Genomic DNA, 19,049 nt, shown 5'->3' on the forward strand with positions numbered 1-19,049 from the left:
AAGGGTTTTTGTTTCACCACTGAAGTTTGACATTCAAGGTCTTCAATTATCATTCTAGTACCAAACAGTATTTCCTATGAAGTGATTCCCCCTAGAGAATTTGTTGGCAGATTGTTAAGACTGCGTTGGACACGTTGGGAGTGGTGTGGCTCCCTGGTTAGAGGCGGCAGACCCAGAAGCAGAGGACGGCCCGGGACCAGGGTTCAATTCCCGACGCGGCAGGGTTGTGGACCAGGGTCAGCGGACTCGATAATTCTCGCCTCGGTGCCTACTCTAACCAGGGATCACACTCGGCAACTCTGGGCATTAGCTTGCCTCATCTCCACAACGGCCCCCCACAAACGCCGGGGATGCCTGGTTTCACCTTGGAGATACCCAGGAGGGAACATCTCACAGGGAAAGCCAGGACGGGTTCCCCAGCGGTCTATAGCGCCAGGACGCCTCCGGGTAGCAGTGCGCTTTACAAGACACACACATTTACATTTACATTTACTTATTAGATGCTTGACCCAGCCATCACCCATCCTAATACCTTAGCTGTTATGGATTGCTTTATGTCACAGTTTTTTCTTTCCACTACTGTGTTACCCTCAGGATGGAAGGGTCTAGAATACCACAATGCAACGCCCAAACTAGCCATGCCCTCTTTCTAAGCTCGAGAACTAAATGCAGGACCCTGGTCAGAATGTAGCGTGCCAATTGCGTATGTGCTGATAAAGACTCGCAAATCCTTTATAACAGTTCTGGCGTCAGCCGAGCGCTGAGGCCATATCCAAATAAATCTTGTCCTAGTAGTTGTGGGATCGCATCTGTCTGTGGTGATGTCCGTGTGTAGATAGTCTAATGCTGTCTAATAAAGGTATCTATACTGAGCTGGCTACACTATAGTCAGGTATCTGGTGGTTGTCAAAGCTATGATATCTGTAACAGGTATTACAGTTTATTCCAAATTCACAAAAACTTGAATGCTCATTCCTGGTATATCTCTTGTAATTCTATTAGAGATTTCAAGATCCCTTGATGTGTCAGACCCTCTCCCATATGTGCTTCTTGAACCAAGTAAGCTCTCTGCTTCCTGTTTGGAATTACTCTGTTCCCCACTCCGGGGATTTGAGCAAAAGGAACGGAGTTTGCATCAATTATGTATGTTTACGTGAGTGGATAGTTTAGAGTAACGATGCATGATTGCCTTCCATAGAGGCTTTTACTGCTACTAACTTTTCACCGTCTATTACTCTTTTTGAGAGAGCGATTGTAGCTACGGAAGCTGTTTGCACAGCTGCCTTCACGGCTTCATCAGCCAATTAATTCCCTGCAACGTGAACGCCATCATGCTGATGACTCAGTGTATGAATCAAGTGAGTTTTATGTAGTTATTTCTGTAAAAGTACTACTTGTTCCCAAAGCATTTTATGCTTGATTGTGCCACCCTTTGAATTTTTGTACCCGTTTTTAACCCAGTTCTGCAAATTTTCGTTGTAAGATTCAACACAGAAATACGAATCGCACACTATGAGTGTGGGGAATTCGCGATCAGTATTTCTAAGCGCCATCTTGAAAGCCTGTAGTTCAGCTCGCTGAGCTGTACAGTCTCCGAGTGATTGAGTTTTTGTGACCATAGGTCTGAATTTGCCTTCGCGCCAGTGAGCTTTAACAATCGCACATGCAGCACTATAGGCTTGTTTACCCCAATTGTGGGCTGTGCTGATCCCTCTGCATAGATTATACATCCGTAATGTTCTAGAGGTAGAATCTCGGTCGGCAGAGGACATTCATGATCGTGTTGGAGAAATTCTTGTGTTTTTAAGTATGCGTCAAACACGTATTCAACGTCTGCTGCAGCAAGAGAGTTAACCCATTGTATCCATCTTGGATATGAAGCTTTTGCATTTGGAATGCTTGCTTTTGTCACTGCCTCTAAGGCAGGTAAAGGTTCAGAACATAAGTTCTTCCAAAATTCAGGAAACCTAGAATTGACTGTAAGTTTTTCAGAGTCTTTGGAGGTTGGAGCAGCGCACATTTTTCTAGAAAATTAGCTGCCAGGCTTTTGCCTTCACTTGATAACTCGTAGACTAGAAATAGGACATTGAGGTGGGCAATTCGTGATAATCTTAAAATTGAATTTATACCCTTCAGATGCGAACCCAAGTATTATGGTGTTCCTCTTTTCAAGTGTACGTCCAAGTCGTCGTCTATATGATAGATGTCATCGACATAGAATAATGCCTAATCATTGTACATTTGTAGTAACTCTGTTACCCTGGCTGAAAATAACCCTGGACTATTCTTGAATCCTGGGGAGAAGGCAACATTTTTGCTGTGTCCCCATGATTGAGAAAGCGGTCAGATGCCGGCTTTCAGGTGCAATGTTTTGACAGAAAAAAACATTTGAAATATCTAATGTGGTTTTATATTTTTTGCGTGCGATGTTATTCATCAGTGCTGCACTGTGAGCATTTTGTACTGCAAAAGTTTTGAAACAAGAGTTTAAGTGTCTGTAATCCAATACTAGACGAAATGAATTGTCTGGTTTGGAGAGAGGAAACAAAGGATTGTTCATTGACGAGGTGTATGTTTCAATCACCCCTTGGTATTCAAGTTGATTTAAAATCTCCCTGACTTGTTTTTTAGCTTCTTGCTTAACTGGATACTGCCTCTGTGCAGTAGGTTGATTTTTTAACTGAATTTTATGGTGAGGAGAGTCCTCATCCCATCCTACGTGATTTTTATATAATGCTGGAGCCTGGGCCACTGCCCATTTTCTGGCATATGTGTATTTTTTATGAATTGGAATGTAATTTGAGAAAGCTGGCATTATTATCTCTTCACCATGTGGGCAATCCCTGACAAATTCAGGTGCCCAGTCTTGTTCAGCTAGAAGTATGTCGTAGCCCTTAGATAGCTTCTCCCAAAAAAGTGCTCTTATTTTTCTAGTTATGTCCCCCTCCATCTGGAGTGTTACTTCATATAACTTGTGGGGTACACTAACCCTGGTGTCTGCAGTTTCAACTTGAACGGATACATTCAAGTCCACTGTCTCCAGAGGATCCTTCAGGAACTATGGAGACCTCTGCTGCGCTGTCTGAGCCCAATCCCCATTCTTGAGTTGTGTCCTCAAGATCCTCTGCATGTCTGATCTTTATGCTTGCTACCTTCTTTTTAGAAAATTGAGCTTTTTTACTTTGGTGAACGGGTTCTTTGTCTTTGGACTTGACGCGTTCTTCCTTGTGTTCTGACCGTCCTCTTCTTTCCGATTTCTGCGAAGAAGTCTGAAAAGATCGAGAGGGACATGTATCATTATCTTGATATCTGTCAGTTTTTTTCAAATTATCCCTATTCCTAAGGTTATACCTTTTTTCAGAGGGCTCCCGTTGGGGAGACCTACCGCCCCTTTGTGGAGATCTTCCTCTGGACTGAGAACGTTTTTCTTTAGGAAGTGTCTGTTTAGTATTTTCCCACTTCTTTTTAGGAGTAGTGAGATTATTTTTAATTTGGGTCTTTACTGGTTTCCAACCCAAACTTTCTCTTCCTAATTCTTTATAAGATTTTTCAATAATTCTAGCAAGCTCATATGGTTGATCTGTTATATCTGTTTCTTTTACCTTTTGGCGGATAGCCACCGATGCTGCTTCACCTCTAATGTTAGCTTAAAAATATAGCTGAGACCTGTTTGAAATCTTTCAGTAATTTCATACCTAGATTTAAGGAAGGTTCTGGACCGTATTCATTTTGAATCTGCCTCAGAACATCTGGTATTACCGCCATGGACGGTACACCATGTGTTTTTGTGTAGATTGAAGCAAAGACTGTACCCCAAGTGTCACAGTCTTCCACATGTGGTGCTATCCCCATTGGTAAACAGATTGTCAGAATTCTGTGTTTCTCATGAGTTGTACTATCAGGGAATTCTGCCTCTATCTGAGTAATTTTTTGAGCTAACCAGAACGGAATGTGTTCCCTCTTTGCGGGTAATTTACCAGTGACTGATTGTATAGTATGTGGTGTAATTTAGTTTGTGTTCCCTTGGTGAGGGGTGTGCTGTGGAATCCTTACAGCTGGTTGGACTGTTAAAGTCCGCATGACATATTGAATGAATTGTCTATGTATTTGCATTAGCTGTTTCAGCTGAGCTAACAGTTGTGTACCTGTCATTCTGTTAATGTCAGGATGTGGTGTGTAGCTGGCTAGTACCAGCCATGTTGCTCCTGGTCTACCTAGTGTACCGAGCCTGGTAATGTGATTTTGATGTTCTAGGGCGCCTTTAAACCAGAGCTCATGCTCCTGGTAAGTCAGTGGAATTTCAACGTCCTCGAAAGTAACGTATTCCGCTGGAGGTTCCTCTACTTTGTAGTAGTGGAAATCGTGTGTTACTGCATTTGCTGCAGGAAATAGAATCCATGAATAGAATACCTCTGTCTGCCGATATTCATGTGCCTCTATAACAAATGTTACTTTACCACCTCTTGATGATACCCCATTTTCTATACATTTTATAGTTATGGTTTTCCTTACATTTACCGGGATGATTATTGCATCCGCGTCATTTTGTTGGAGATTTATGTCATCTAAGACTGCTTGAGCTGCTGCTCTAGCTCTCTCCCTTTCGTCGTCACTCTCTGACATTTTGTCAACTGAAGGTTTTGCAGAGCAAAGTTTCAAGGAAACAAAGATTAGGTGCACAATATTTTGGAACGCTGTATCCTTCAACGTTGAATATACCAAAAACTAATACATAGGATTTTCTTCCTACTCAGTTTTGGCGGATATTACCCTTTTACCCACTCCAGACGTCTATTGGAGTATTTTACGGGAAAAAGGGGTCTGTGTGAAAAGCACGACTGAGTTACTCTAGTATCTAGCTTTAAATTATCGCCTTACCAAATGTTGTAGTGTAGTTCCTATATTCCCAATAGGCTCTGCGCATTGGAATAACATATACTATAGTTTAGAAGTAGGGATGAAGTCGACTAGGTCTCTATCATATATATTAAACTTCACAACATAGTTCCTGTGATACTCTGTTCTAAATTGGAGTGTTATACCACCAAGAGAAGCCTGAGATCTGCCACTCTTGCCACTCTTGCCTTTTCTAAAACTAAATGAGGGGAAAAGGGAAGAGTTGGTGGCCGTTGTTTCACACATCTAGCTGCAGCACACAGGAATTCACTGCCTCTAGATCTCCCTTGCACTAATGACTATCTGGAATTCAGAAAAAAGCTAAAAATGTGGCTTTTTCCCAAAATAATGATTAATCTATTTCTGCATTGCACAGTACATCTGCTATGTTACATAGCTTGCTACAGCACAGTGATATCCTCTTCAGGGTGAGTGTTATGCTTTACAAAAAATGAATTAAATACATAAATAAATCACACCATTCATCCTTAATTGACCAATTATTCCACCCCTTCATTGTGCTTCAATGTCTCCAAGTCATCAAAGCTCTGCCATTCCATTATGTAACTTTTTGATTGGATTGGCTATCTGGCTTTTCTAACATTGACAACTAACAAAATCCCCAAAGTGATATTTTTAATAGAAGATAGAACTGTAGTAATGAATTGCAGTTGTACCTTATGAAACAAATAATAAGGGGAGTGGTATCTGGTTTCTAAAATGTGTAATCTTTTTTTAGCCACACAGACCACCAGTGCCGGAGTGTGCCAGACGTGTAGGCGGTTGGAGGGGGGCAGTGGCAGCAGGGATGGGAGTTGGTAAGTCTCATTGCTTGCTTATTGACAATTACTAGTATACTCACTGCAAGAGCGTTGTGAACCCCCACTTTACCAGCTACAACAGTGGTTGAGTTCTTAATGGCCTCTTCTTTCTGCAACTTAGCAGACAAAAGCCCATAATGACCACTAAAAACAATGGGTTGATGGAAAAGGGAAAGAAGGACGGAACGTTGATAGAAAGGATGGATGAAATGGTATATGGGGGAAAGGATGTGTGGGTGAGCGAAAGGATGATTAGGTGGGTGATAGGATGCATGGGTGGGTAAAAGGATAGATGAAAGGGTATTTGGATGAAAACCTGCCTGCGTGGTTTAAAGGATGGGTGAAATGGTGGATGGGTAAAAGGATGCCTGGGTGGGTAAATGGATGGATGGGTGAAAGGATGGTTAAAAGGGTGGATAGAAGAATGCATGGATGGATGAATAAATGGATGGAAATATGGATGAATGAATATATGGATGATATGTGGATGGATAGATAGATGGATAGATTGGAATGGTGAAAGACTGGATGAGAGAATGCCTTACTTAAATGGTGGGTATCAAAGGGTGAATAGAACAATGAAAGGATGAATGGATAATTGCTTGGATATATAAACAAGTGAGCTATGCTGGAGAGGGGTGTGTTCACCTACTTCATTTGCTTGGTTTTATCAAAGCTTTGATTCAAAGTGAGGGGTATTTTACTTTTCTGTATACTCCCTTAACTCACTGCATTTGTTATGCAAGCAAGGCAGATATGTATCCTCCAACCCATCCATCATCATTCATCACCTCCCTGCCCTTTGCATTTTGTCACCCATGACCAACTGCAACATCGTTCAATTCAGCACTACAGTGTTGGCTGTGCAATGTGTGTTTGCTAAAGTTAATGCAGCATTTGTAAAGTTTTAAAACGCAATGCAAGCCAAAAACAAGGTGTGTTTCCCTTCCCTTCTAATGTCCACTCAGTCACCTCCTAGTATTTCACTCCTTTATTCTTTCCTAACTTATTTCCCAGCCTACCGAAAAAACAGAAAAAGTCATTCTTGGCATGCACCACATTTTTGTGGCCAAGTGGATCTCATATGTCATGGCTTCAATAACAGATATACAACTGTTCAAATTGTTCCCTTTCAACATTCATCAACTACAATGAATGACTAAGCCAAAGCTTATTCACATTATGATGATCAGTGACACCCCACTATTCTATAACAAAACCTCTACTTACCCAACCTAATCTCTCTAACTTACTGTGCAGTAGAGTAAGTTTAGTTTCCGTTCCTTACTGCCAAGCAAATGTATTTGTTGGAAATATTTTGTGGTGGAGAACGAGACCAGGGAAAAGTGAGTCTAGGTGCATGATTTTGAGTTTTGCAGATGGTATACTGTGACAAACGTGCCATATTCAATCTACATATCTCGTTCCTTTTGCTGTACTGCAGTGCATAATTTTTACACTGTCTACTTATGGCAGACAGGATATCCACATTTTATATATGATGTGTGTTACATGGTAGGAAATCAGTCTAACTACATGCTGAGATTTGTAGTGCACTGATGTTGAAGAACACGAAGGGAAACAGAATTTGAGTATTTTGTGTAGATTTGTGTTTCTTAACTAAGGTGACTGTTCTGGTCTCGGAATAACCGGAAAAGAGGGATAGACCCTGCAAGTAAATCTCACTAAGTATAAAAGGACCATTCACCTTCAGGAAAATGATCACCCAGAAGGCCACAAACATTGCAAATCCTCGAACTCAAGTTTGCAAATGATTAGTTGAACACCCTCCCTCACTGTCTGCCACCATATGAATCATCAATCATTACTCCCAATCACTCAATAATATATAATTCATTGGTGCACTAGCTAGTTACCTGTTCCAATCCAGGAATGGTAATACGTACACAATTGAATCTTCTTTAGATGCAAGCAAAACATTGTTCTTGCAAATCAAATGATCTTTACTGGGGCAGCCCTGCTAGGGGATGAAAAAAGAAGGATAGGCATGGGAGGGAAGCAGACATTGTCTCCAATGTCCTTTAAGGGAATGGGGAAGATTCTTCACTGTACACCGGCCCAACTCCAATCTGGCAATCATGTGCCTACAAATGGTGGGGCACCATACGTTTGACACAAACATAATGCTCCACTAGCTCTATCATTTTTTCTTTGCAAAGCAGTTTGATGATCGATAATTATAATGTTCTGTGGTGGCCTACTCCTAGTCAAAGAACAGTGTAATTGTATGATATGAAGTGTTGGTTCATTTTGATCATGGTCACATCTTCAAGTACACCAACAAAGCTTTCAGACACAGTTTTTAATTGGTCCTGTAGCAGATGCAACAATGGGATAGCTTGGCCCATCCTACTGTCCTCCTTGCTGACTTCCCATGTGAAAACTACAAAAGGAAGTAGCATCTCATTCAGGCATTTTTCCAGGCCCCTTTTGTCCATCACAATGGGTATGTTTTTCACAGTTTCCTCTCCTCTTTGAATGACATACTCACTGGTTGATTTGTACTGCTCAAATAGACATTGCAACGTGTAATGGGTCGAGTTCCAATGTGTGAGCACCTCCTTTCTGAGGACTTTAACTGGTGTTCTGTTCTCATGCTGAATGATCCTTAACTGCTTCTGGGCATAAAAAAAATGTCTGAATGAGTGCAAATTGTTCTGCAAATGGTCAGTAGGTTGCTGACTAAGTCTTCTTTTTTGAGAAAATCCTGCACAATGAGGTTGCTGCAATGCACCAAACACAGGACCCTGAAAGATGCACCATCTGCCAAAGTCTTAACTATATTACTGCCATTGTCCATGGCAACAAATCCAATTCTGAGTCCTCTGTGTGGCAGCCTTGCGGTTAAAGGCTTCCAAGATGTTTGCAGCAGTATGGGATTTCTCCATGGTGAATATGGCTACTGTGGCATGGCGCCAAATGGCCTTAAAACTTTCTTCAGTGCAGAGACTTTAGATATTTGTTGCCTAGCCCCCACAAAAGAGATACAGTATGCAGTGATACACATGTAATCAGTGGCTTGACAATTGGTCCACATGTTTGTCGTCAGTTGGACAGTGTGAATAGCATTCAGCTGCAAAGTTTGTCCAACCAATTACAGTACATCATGATGGTGCACTGGAACAGCAACTCTGGCAAAATAGATCCGGCTAGGAACCTTCCATTTTGGGCAGACGTCAGTCACAAATTCTTAAAGACTCAGGGGCATATTACCAACAAGTAGCGATATTTATCGATAAATAGGCTTAGCGACGATTTTTTTTTATCACTGCTTATCGGTGGATATGTTAGCGGAGAAAACATGCTATTAGCAACGTTTTTCTCCGTTATGCTAAAATATCCAGCAATAGCGGCGAAATGCGTGAATATCGCGGAGAATACAGCGATATTCACGCATTAGCGACGAAATGCTCTTAGCCATGTTATCCACCTCCCATTGGATAACATGGCTAAGAACTGGTCTGGGCAGGTGTTAGCATTTGGAGATATTCGCGCTTAGCGCAAATATTTCCTTCTCTACGCCTGCCCTCCTAATAGGCGATAGCGTAGTTAGCGACTGCTTTCAGTCGCTAACTGGTTGGGTACGCCCACTTTGCATGTCATTAGCGATAAACATCGCTGACATGCAAAGTGGGCCCCAAACCTCCCGCTATCGCCTAAAAGCTGTCGCTAACATCAGTTAGCGACAGCTTGCTAATAGGGCAATAGAATTTCGCCGCTTAGCCGCCGAAAACGGCCGCTAAAGCGTTGATAATTGCCTATCACCCTGCTTGATAATATGTCCCTCAATCCTTCCACAAAAGAAAAAGGGAAGAGGTCCAGTGCTAACATTTTAACCAGCTTTCCTGTGCACAAACATACTGTTGGGTGGTTGCATTTGTAGTGCCCCTCCTGCCAAAACATGCCCGTAATAGTAACCTGGATTTTTTTCTTTTCTAGAGCCACTAACACAGGGTACTTCCAGAGAAAACCGGGAGGTGGTAGAGTCCTGTCTTGGGGCAATAACTGCATGCTGTTGCTGTGGTGTCTCCATCCGACTCCTGTGCCATTGAGAGGCTGTTGATGCATGTGATACTGGTGCAGTAATAGGAACAGTGCTGATTTGCCTAAAGATCATTTTAACCTTCTTCTTCCTCATCACCTTCCCCTCCCACCATGATCGAAGCAGATTTATTTCTCTCATCACTACCACCACCTGCAGCAATTTGTTTAAGGTGTGCCCCCACTGGATATCATGGTGTTTTTTCATATGGGTCATTTGCACGTTAGTACCATAGTGTGAACCACATTTCCCATGACAGACGCTCATGTGGCAAGTGGAGCATATTGCAACATTATCCTCCTGCTCGTTAATCGGATAAAAGTCCCAAACTGGGAAGGTGAACTTTTTAAGTGGTCCACTGGTGCCAATGACCAAAGAACTGGAGATAGGAGTGTGTGACAACAACTGGCACTCTACGGTGCATACTTCTACTCAGATAGCGGTGGATGCAGGTCTCAGAGGGGGCTTTACAAATGTGGGAACTGACACTGGTGGTGGTGCCAAATCCCTCAGAGCAGATTGAATAGGAGGGGTAATGTTGGTCTCCTTTGCGCAAGCTTCTAAAGTGACTGTCTCATCATCCTCACCTCCTTTCATAATTGTAAGGTTTTCAGGAACTTTCTTTTTCCTGAGCCTCCCCTGCAGTGTCTCGGGCACAGCCGGGCTCCAATCCTTGTCCAGATGTTCAGCAGGGGGCCTGAAGAAAAAGGTGGAATACCCCTCCTTTTTTTCTTACAGAAGATCTGACAGCCAGTGGTTCTTAAAGGTTAGGTTCTTGCTCAATGGAAGCCCAACATCCTGTTCTGCTCCTACTTCAGGAAGATTTACTATTACTGGCTGTGGCTGTAGTCCACTGTTCTCAGTTTCCTGCAATGGTTGGGTACTAGTTTGCGAAAGAGACAAATCCAATTCACTGTCACTGCTTGTTGGCATCGTCATGATTGCAGTGGCTGCCTCTATGACAGACTGGGTTTAGGCAACTGAGTAATTCACCCTCCCACATGGCAGATCATACTATAGATGACATTTATGTCAATCATGGGGCCCTGGGGTTGGGAGGTCTTCTTTCTCTCTGCTGGTTAAACCATCTAGCCACACTCTTCAGTATTACAATTTTGAAGGCTAGAGGTCAGTTGCAGAGTAATACCACTTCTGCTAATGAATTTCCCTTGTGGGTGGTGATTGTCACTGATCAAATTGTTCCCCTTGCCTTTAAGACTCAGATAAGAACCAGCGCCTGTACTCCCTCGTTCTCAGAGGATCTAAAAGAGCTTAGACGTGTATGTAGGAGGCAAGAAGAGCAGTGGAGGTTTACTCCCTCCATTGAAAAAAAAGATAAACACAAAGAACTAATGCATAGTCACAAAAAAGCTATTCTGTTAGCCAAGACCCCGTATTCTAATACAAAATTAAGGGTAGCCACTAATACTCCTAATGAGCTTTTAAAAACAATTCAAGATCTTTCCACCCCTCCTTGCCAGCCGGCCATTAAAAGCTCACATGGGTTTTGTAACAGCATGCCAGGCTATTTTAAGGACAAGATTTTGAAGATCGTTGTTTGTTTTAATTCAACCGAGAACTGTCCCCCTCTCAAAAGAAGAGGAAGAGGCATTTAATATAGCCTACCAGGTCACTTTATCCATTTTCTCTCCTATCTTGCTTAAGAAAGTGAAGGAGTTTCTTCTACAATTAAGGTCCGTCTCTCTAGACAATCCGTGTCCTCCCAGAATTTTGCAGTTAGTTCTGGATCAGATCACCTTCTTTTTGGAGAAAGTCTACAATCAAGTTCTTTTAACATGCATATTTCCTCAATTTTGGAAAGAGGCTATAGTGGCCGCACTTAAAAAGAAGCCCCAATGGGACTTTGAAGATCTCAGTAATCTATGACCCATCTCTCTTCTTTCGGCACCAGCTAACATACTGGAAAAAATATCTCAATCAGGAAAAGCATTTATAGCATCCCAAGATCTCTTAGATCATTCACAGAATGGGTTTAGGGGTGGCCACAGCACGGAATCTTCACTGTTGGTGGCAACGGATCTCGTTTGGTGCCAAGATGATCAGGGAGGATCTGCCATTTTGGTGTTGTTGGACCTTTTGGCTGCGTTTGATATGGTGCCCCCCTCCCGCCTGGTTTATAGACTTCACCAAGCTGGGATGAGGGACACGACTCTGGCCCTGGTGGAGTACTTTCTCACGAACAGATCTCACACTGTGAGCTGCGGTCAGTTTAGGGCAAACCTTTTCCAGCTACCCTTTGGGGAGCAACAGAGGTCTCTCTCAGCTCGATGGTGTTTAACTTGTATGTGGCTCCTTCGGCCAAGTTGAATAGGTCTTTTGGTTTCAGTGTACTTTCATATGTGGATGATACATAAATTAATGAATTCATATCTGACAATATTCCAGAGGAAGCTGAGAGGTTTAAACACTGTATAATCAACAATAATAACTGGATGTAACAGAACTGGCTTACATTGAATGCCGATAAGACATAAATCTTGATTTTCAGAGAGCAAACATCTGTCTGGTATGAAATGGGGTGGCCAGAGTCCTTTTATTCCAGCCAAGCTTAGAGTTGCAGTGGGCATCACACTTATTACTTCACACATTGAATACTGCAATTATCTGTATTTAAATATTAACATATCCACGCTTAACAAACTTCAGAATATCCAGAGTGCGGATGCTTGATTTGTCCTGGATATTCCCAAAGACTTGTCAGTCAGAGAGGGCATTCATTCCCTGCACTGTCTACCGGTCAGAAAGAATGTGAATTTTAAAGCTCTCTGTCTAGTTCATACTGGTCTCTTCTGTCAGGACCCAATGCACCTGCAAGTGGCTTTCCACTCGTACACCTCTAATAGGCAACTAAGGCCTGCCTCTCTCAGGAAGGAGGATATACAGAGATTTCCTACAGCTAGTTGGGGGGAAGATTCTTTTGGAAAGCTCCTGCCAAGCAATGGAATACTCTTCCCAATCCATATTACTAGTCTTTCCCCAAAAGTTGCTTTCCGCAAGCAGCTGAAGATGTCAGGAATCGCCCGTGATTCGCGCCTACCAAAACTACAACTCCCAGGAGGCCATGGGAGAACTTGCGAGAGCATTTTACTGATACACAGCGCATAGGCAAGCTTGCGTAAATCTTTGCCGACGTTAGGATTCATGAGACGGCATCCGTACAGTGAGGTCATGTTGGTTCCTGATTTTCTGGAGCTTTAGAAGATTGCCGCGCAACGAGGATCTTTGGGTTCCCGATTCCATAGCATTTGGTGAGTCTTTGCAGAGATAGGCGGCTGTTGTGCTAATACCGGGGACGCCTTTTCTTTTTGTTTGTTCAGTGTCTGTGCCTGAATTTCTATCGCAACTTGAGAAGGCGTTAGCGTCTTGTAACGCGGATGCGTTTTTTGTACTTTGGATTTTAGTTTTCAGAAGGCGGCGGTGACGTAACTGCGGATGCCCAATTTTCTGCTCTGTTTGCCATTTATTTTCAGGATAATGTTTGTCTGCCATTAACATAGGCTTCGGTTGTGCTAATACAGCAGAAGCCTACATCTGCAGTGTGGGGTTTTCTTAGTTCGGAGGGCGGTGGTGACGTAACCGTGGAAGCCCTACTGCTCAGATTCATTTTCTTCCTTTTGAGGCATAGGCTGAGGGCGGCGGTATAAATACACTGTGGAAGCCCAGCCTTTGTATTCATCGCTGAGTTTTGCCTAACTGATACAGGATGGATTAACTACAGTTTTAATTATTCCTTTGCACCAAAAAGACCTTCACATCCTGGCATGTTAGTTTCTATATATTCTTTTTTTGGTGTTTTCTGACCCCCCCCCCAGATCTGGTGAGTTAGTGGGGATGTTACAGGAATATTAGACCAACAGAAGTCTGTATGAGTGTGTTGTTTCTAACTTCTGTTCCTTATGCATTAGGTCTTATCAGTTGGAGTGCTCTGTAATGACGGAAGGTCTAATTAGAGAATGCGGATCCGGTTGTTAGACCAGGGTTGCAAGACCTTAAAAGAATAGATTGCATATGCTTTATGTTTCTGATCTTGTTGCTTTTTTTGTTTAAGGTTCTTCTCCCTGCTGTTCCCACCCTTTCCTATCCCTCGCCTGATCACCCTAAGACTCTGTACCTATGTAATCAGAGTTTGGGGATGTGGGGAGGTGGACCTTATTTTGCATCATCCAGATTCTGAGGAGTGCCGATTCTGGCAGAACGATTCAGAAAAGGGGGTGGTGATGGACGGAGTATCTGAATTAAACAGAACACTCATACCCAGTCAAGAGATCAGGGCTTGATCCATCACCGTTTTTTAGCTCACTGCACCATCCCAGCTCAGAACCTGGCTATATGCAAATTAGTCTGTCCCTGGCCCAGTGCATCATGGGAACAGGGCAGACCAAACTACCAAGCCAATTCTTATACTGGGAAGGAAACAAGCTTCCGGGGACCGGTTTCTGGCATTACAGCCGTCTTCGGCCCGGCTTGCTTGAATCCTGATGGTGCAATGAGCAAGGGACTTACATCTGAGTATACCCTTCCACGCTTATGGTGGACAAAACAATTCAGAAAACGCTGATGGATCAAGCCCTGATCTCTTGACTGGGTATGAGTGTTCTGTTTAATTCAGATACTCTGTCCATCACCACCCCCTTTTCTGAATCGTTTTGTCCACCATAAGCGTGGTGGTGATGGACAGAGTATCTGAATTAAACAGAACACTCATACCCAGTCAAGAGATCAGGGCTTGATCCATCACCATTTTCTGAATCGTTTTTGGCCACTATAGGTGTGGCAGGGTATACTCAGACATGAGTCCCTTGCTCACTGCACCATCAGGATTCAAGCAAGCCGGGCCGACGACGGCTGAAATGCCAGAAACCGGTCCCCGGAAGCTTGTCTCCTTTCTGGTGAAGAATTGGCTAGGTAGTTTAGTCTGCCCTGTTCCCATGATGCACTGGGCCAGGGACAGACTGATTTGCATATAGCCAGGTTCTGAGCTGGGATGGTGCAGTGAGCTAAATAACGGTGATGGATCAAGCCCTGATCTTTGGACTGGGTAAGAGTGGTCTGCTTAATTCAGACACTCTGTTCATCACCACCCCCTTTTCTGAATCGTTTTTGGCCACTATAGGTGTGGCAGGGTATACTCAGACATGAGTCCCTTGCTCACTGCACCATCAGGATGCAAGTAAGCCGGGCCGACGACGGCTGAAATGCCAGAAACCGGTCCCTGGAAGCTTGTCTCTTTTCTGGTGAAGAATTGGCTTGGTAGTTTAGTCTGCCCTGTTCCCATGATGCACTGGGACAGGGACAGACTGATTTGCATATAGCCAGGTTCTGAGCTGGGATGGTGCAGTGAGCTAAATAACGGTGATGGATCAAGCCCTGATCTTTGGACACCCCCTTTTCTGAATCGATTCTGGCAGAAGACCTGGATTTTCACCTTTCCACAAGTTTACTTTTCCAAGTTAGTTTTGGAATTCTAATATTTTATTTCCTTGACTTTGTAAAAGTTGGTACTGCTTGAGCTTCTTTATCATTATTTTTAAGCCTTAAACTTACAACGCCAAGGTCATGAACATCATTCATCTTCCAAGTATAATATTACAGAAATATGCACTCAAGGGGTGACTTGTCTGGCTCTTACCAGGTTATGTTTCCCATGCTTCCCAGCTTTCAGGGAAAGGCAGACTTTTGTCAAAAAAACAACATTTTTCACGCAGTTTGGGCATTTTACTGCGACATAGCCTATTTTTGCTATTTGTTGGAACCGACCCTTCTTGCAGGGTCATCCCCAAACTTTTTGCTTCTTCCTCCCTTATTTTTCCTGACCCGGGGCTGTTGGAAATAGGACTCTGCACACTTTACCACTGCTGATCAGTGCTAAAGTGCATATGCTCTCTGTGTAAATTGTTATTGTGATTGGATCTACATGATTGGCATATTTGTATCACCATGAAGTCCCTAGTAAAGTGCACTGAGTGTACCAGGGCCGGTGATGACAAATGCTACTAGAGGGCCTGCAGCACTGATTGTGCCACCCACATGAGTAGCCCCAAAATGGTGTCTCAGGCCTGCCACCGCAGTGCCTGTGTGCAGTGTGCGAACTGCCATGTCCTGGTCAGTGTGCCCACTGACCAGGCCTAACCCTTCCCTTTTTGTGGACATTGGTCACCCCTATGAAAGGCCCAAAGGTACCCCGCTGGGCAGGGTGCAGTGTATGTGAAAGGTAGAGCATGTACTGGTGCATGTGACACGCTCTGCTAGCCATTTTCGTTTTTCACTATTGTAAGGCTATGTTGCTCCATAGGCTAACATGGGGGATGCTGGCTACAGTGGCTTCCAGCATTTCATCCCATAGGAACAAGATAGGACATAAGAGTCTAGTATCCCTGAACTCAGAATATAATAACACATCTTTTAGGAAAGGTTGTTTTTAAATCCTGTGTTTGAGAACAACACTTTTAGAAAGTTGCTGTTCTCTTGTCTGACCCTTCTGTGTGCCTTGGCCTGTTTGTGTATTGACTGTCTGTTGCGAGTAACAGGGGCTGGGGATTCCCCAGGAGGCTGGCTGAGTCAGCCCTAGGCTGAATTACTGCATTTGCAACTTGAGTGGTGGGAGAAAATATCACCTGGGCCTGAATAGGGCTATGCCTGCCTTCCACAATGCTGGCTCCACCTCCTGCTTGGTGGCTGACGACCCTGCCCCTCACTCTGAAAGGAAAGGAGAAGCCAGGAAAACAAAGTGCTCAAGAAACACCTAGAACTGGTTCAGACCGGGCTCAGGGCCCAATTGCCCAAAGAGAACAAAGACTTTTAGGAGTATAAGTACAGGACCTCTGACAACAGAAAATTAGATCATCCTGGAATCAAGAAGGAACCTCTGCCAAGGATCAAGCTGGAAGACTGAAGAAGGAAGACTGCCCTGATATGTTGCTAGGGCTGACGTGCAGTTGCTTTGTTGCCAAGGAGAGGGGAAGGACTTTGCTTTGTGCTGGGTCCCCTTGCTTGAAGGAATCTCCAAGGGCCAGAAGAAGAGCTGGCTCCCTGTTCTGAAATCCCAGGAACAAAAGGACTTCACCCCCAGCTTCCCCTGAGCTCTACTGAGAGAGTTCTGTCCTTCCTGGAGCGTGTGGCCCATGTGTGGTGCCTCTGGAAGTTGTACCTGTGCTGGGAAGCTGAAAATCAAGATTTAAAGAAATTTGCTACTGAAAAGTTATCGCATCGCTCTCTGCGGAGCGCATCCCCGACAGTGCGAGGAAATTCCCGCCGCTACGAAGGTCGAGATCATCGCAGCGCCTGTTGCCGCTGTCAGAGCCGTTGCTTCCTTCGTTTTCGGGACGCACCCGATCGGTGCGGGAAGCCTAATATCGTTGCGAGTGTCGTCGCAGAGCCTGTCGTCGCTGGGTGAGATCGCCGCACCGCCTGCTTGCGGACCACATCACGTCGCAGCGAGAGTCCTTGCCGAAGCCATGGCATCGAGGAGCTGCGAAAGAGAAGATCACTGCTGGTCCGCGCATCGTCGCCCCGGAGATCGTCGCAACTCCAAAGATCGTCGCATCGTGCCTTTGCAAGAACAAACTTCCTACGCACCGGAATCCAGACAAGTGGCCTTCTTCCCTATACAGATCCGATTCGTCGCAACACGCCCGCTGCTGCAGCGGGGCTGTCGCAAACGCCTCCCCAGGGTCTCCGGAGCAACGCATCGCTTGTTTTCCACTGCACCAGCTTCTGCTTTTGGAACTTTGTCGCAACTAAAGGTACTGTGTCTGAAACGTGACACAACTGTGAACTTTTCACGCAACTGTGGATTATTTTATCCAACCTAAAGAACTTTTATTGCAACCTTAAGAACTCTTTTGAAACCATATTCTTGAACTGTGTATGTTGGACTTTTGTCGTTTTGGTCTTGTGTAGTTTAGATTACATACCTTTATTTTTCTAAACTGTTGTAGAGTCAGTTTGTGGTGTTTTGACTGTGTTACTGTGAGTGTTGGTACAAATACTTTACACATTGCCTTCTGATTAGCCTTGACTGCTCCTGCCAAGCTACCTAGGGGTGACCAGAGGTTATCTCAGGGGGTTTCCTCCTTACCCTGACTAGAAGCAAGGGTCCCTATTTGGACAGTGGTACCTACCTCTGCCAACTAGAGACCCCCATTTCTAACATTATTTTTTGTGCTTTCAACCTCTTTCCAGTTGGTGGTAGACATGGGTGTGAAAGACAGCATTCTGAAGTCTGCAAGGGGTCATTTGTGTAGATCCTTCCAGGTTGTTTTTATTGAAATTAACAGTTGATAATAAAAAATATTGAAAATGAGCAGAAAAAAACAGTTATTTGTGCCAACATTCACCTTTAACTTCTTCTAAGTATGACAGATTTTTTTAAAGCAATATACCGGTACATCCACTGGACCATTCTGGCTGTGGGGGTATATAGGACTTGTAAGTTCACCAAGAACCAGATGAACCCAGAGCCAGTAGCCGAGCTGTGTCTTGCAATAGTTATCCATTGTGTACTCGGGTATATAGCAATTCATGTTGGCAAAAAAATATAAATAGAGAAAAATAGGTACCAAGGAAACCTATATATTTCTGAAATGGTATATATAGAGTTTAGAAGCAGTGGGTATTTCCACATCTCCAAAGTTGTGGTTACCATTACATGCATGTGAATTAGAGGTCATTTTTCAAAAATGACTTATTTTTTTACAAATTGTCTTACATTTGGAAGGCAGAAATACAAAGAAAGTCAATTGATAGTAACACTTGTTCTACTATTCTGTGTTCCCCTTAGTCTCCCAATACAAATGCTACCTCACTTGTGTAGAAAGGCCTAATGCCTGCGACAGGAACTGGCCCACACGCAACACGTACACATGAAATTTTTCCAGTGAAAACTGACCCTTTTTTTGCAATGTGCCAAGCTGTGGATTTTGAACACTAGCTGAGCTTACACCTAGGGAAACCTAGCAAACCTGTACATTTTTGAAAACCAGATACCCAGGGGAATCCCGGATGGAGTGACTAGTGTGGCTCCCCCCCAGGCTCTGTGACCCATAATCCCTTGTAAACTTCAAACTTTGTTAAAAAAAAAATATTTTTCCTCACATTTCCGTGATGGCAAGTTCTGCAATATGCGTGTATCCACAAACTTCCTCACTTTTGTAGGTAGGCCTAGTGCCTGCGACAGGAACTGGCCCACACGCAACACGGACACATCAAATTTTTCCAGTGAAAACTGACCCTTTTTTTGCAATGTGTCA

The sequence above is a fragment of the Lissotriton vulgaris genome, chromosome 3_1 (assembly GCF_964263255.1).
Source record: "Lissotriton vulgaris chromosome 3_1, aLisVul1.2, whole genome shotgun sequence".
In the NCBI taxonomy this organism is placed as follows: domain Eukaryota; kingdom Metazoa; phylum Chordata; class Amphibia; order Caudata; family Salamandridae; genus Lissotriton; species Lissotriton vulgaris.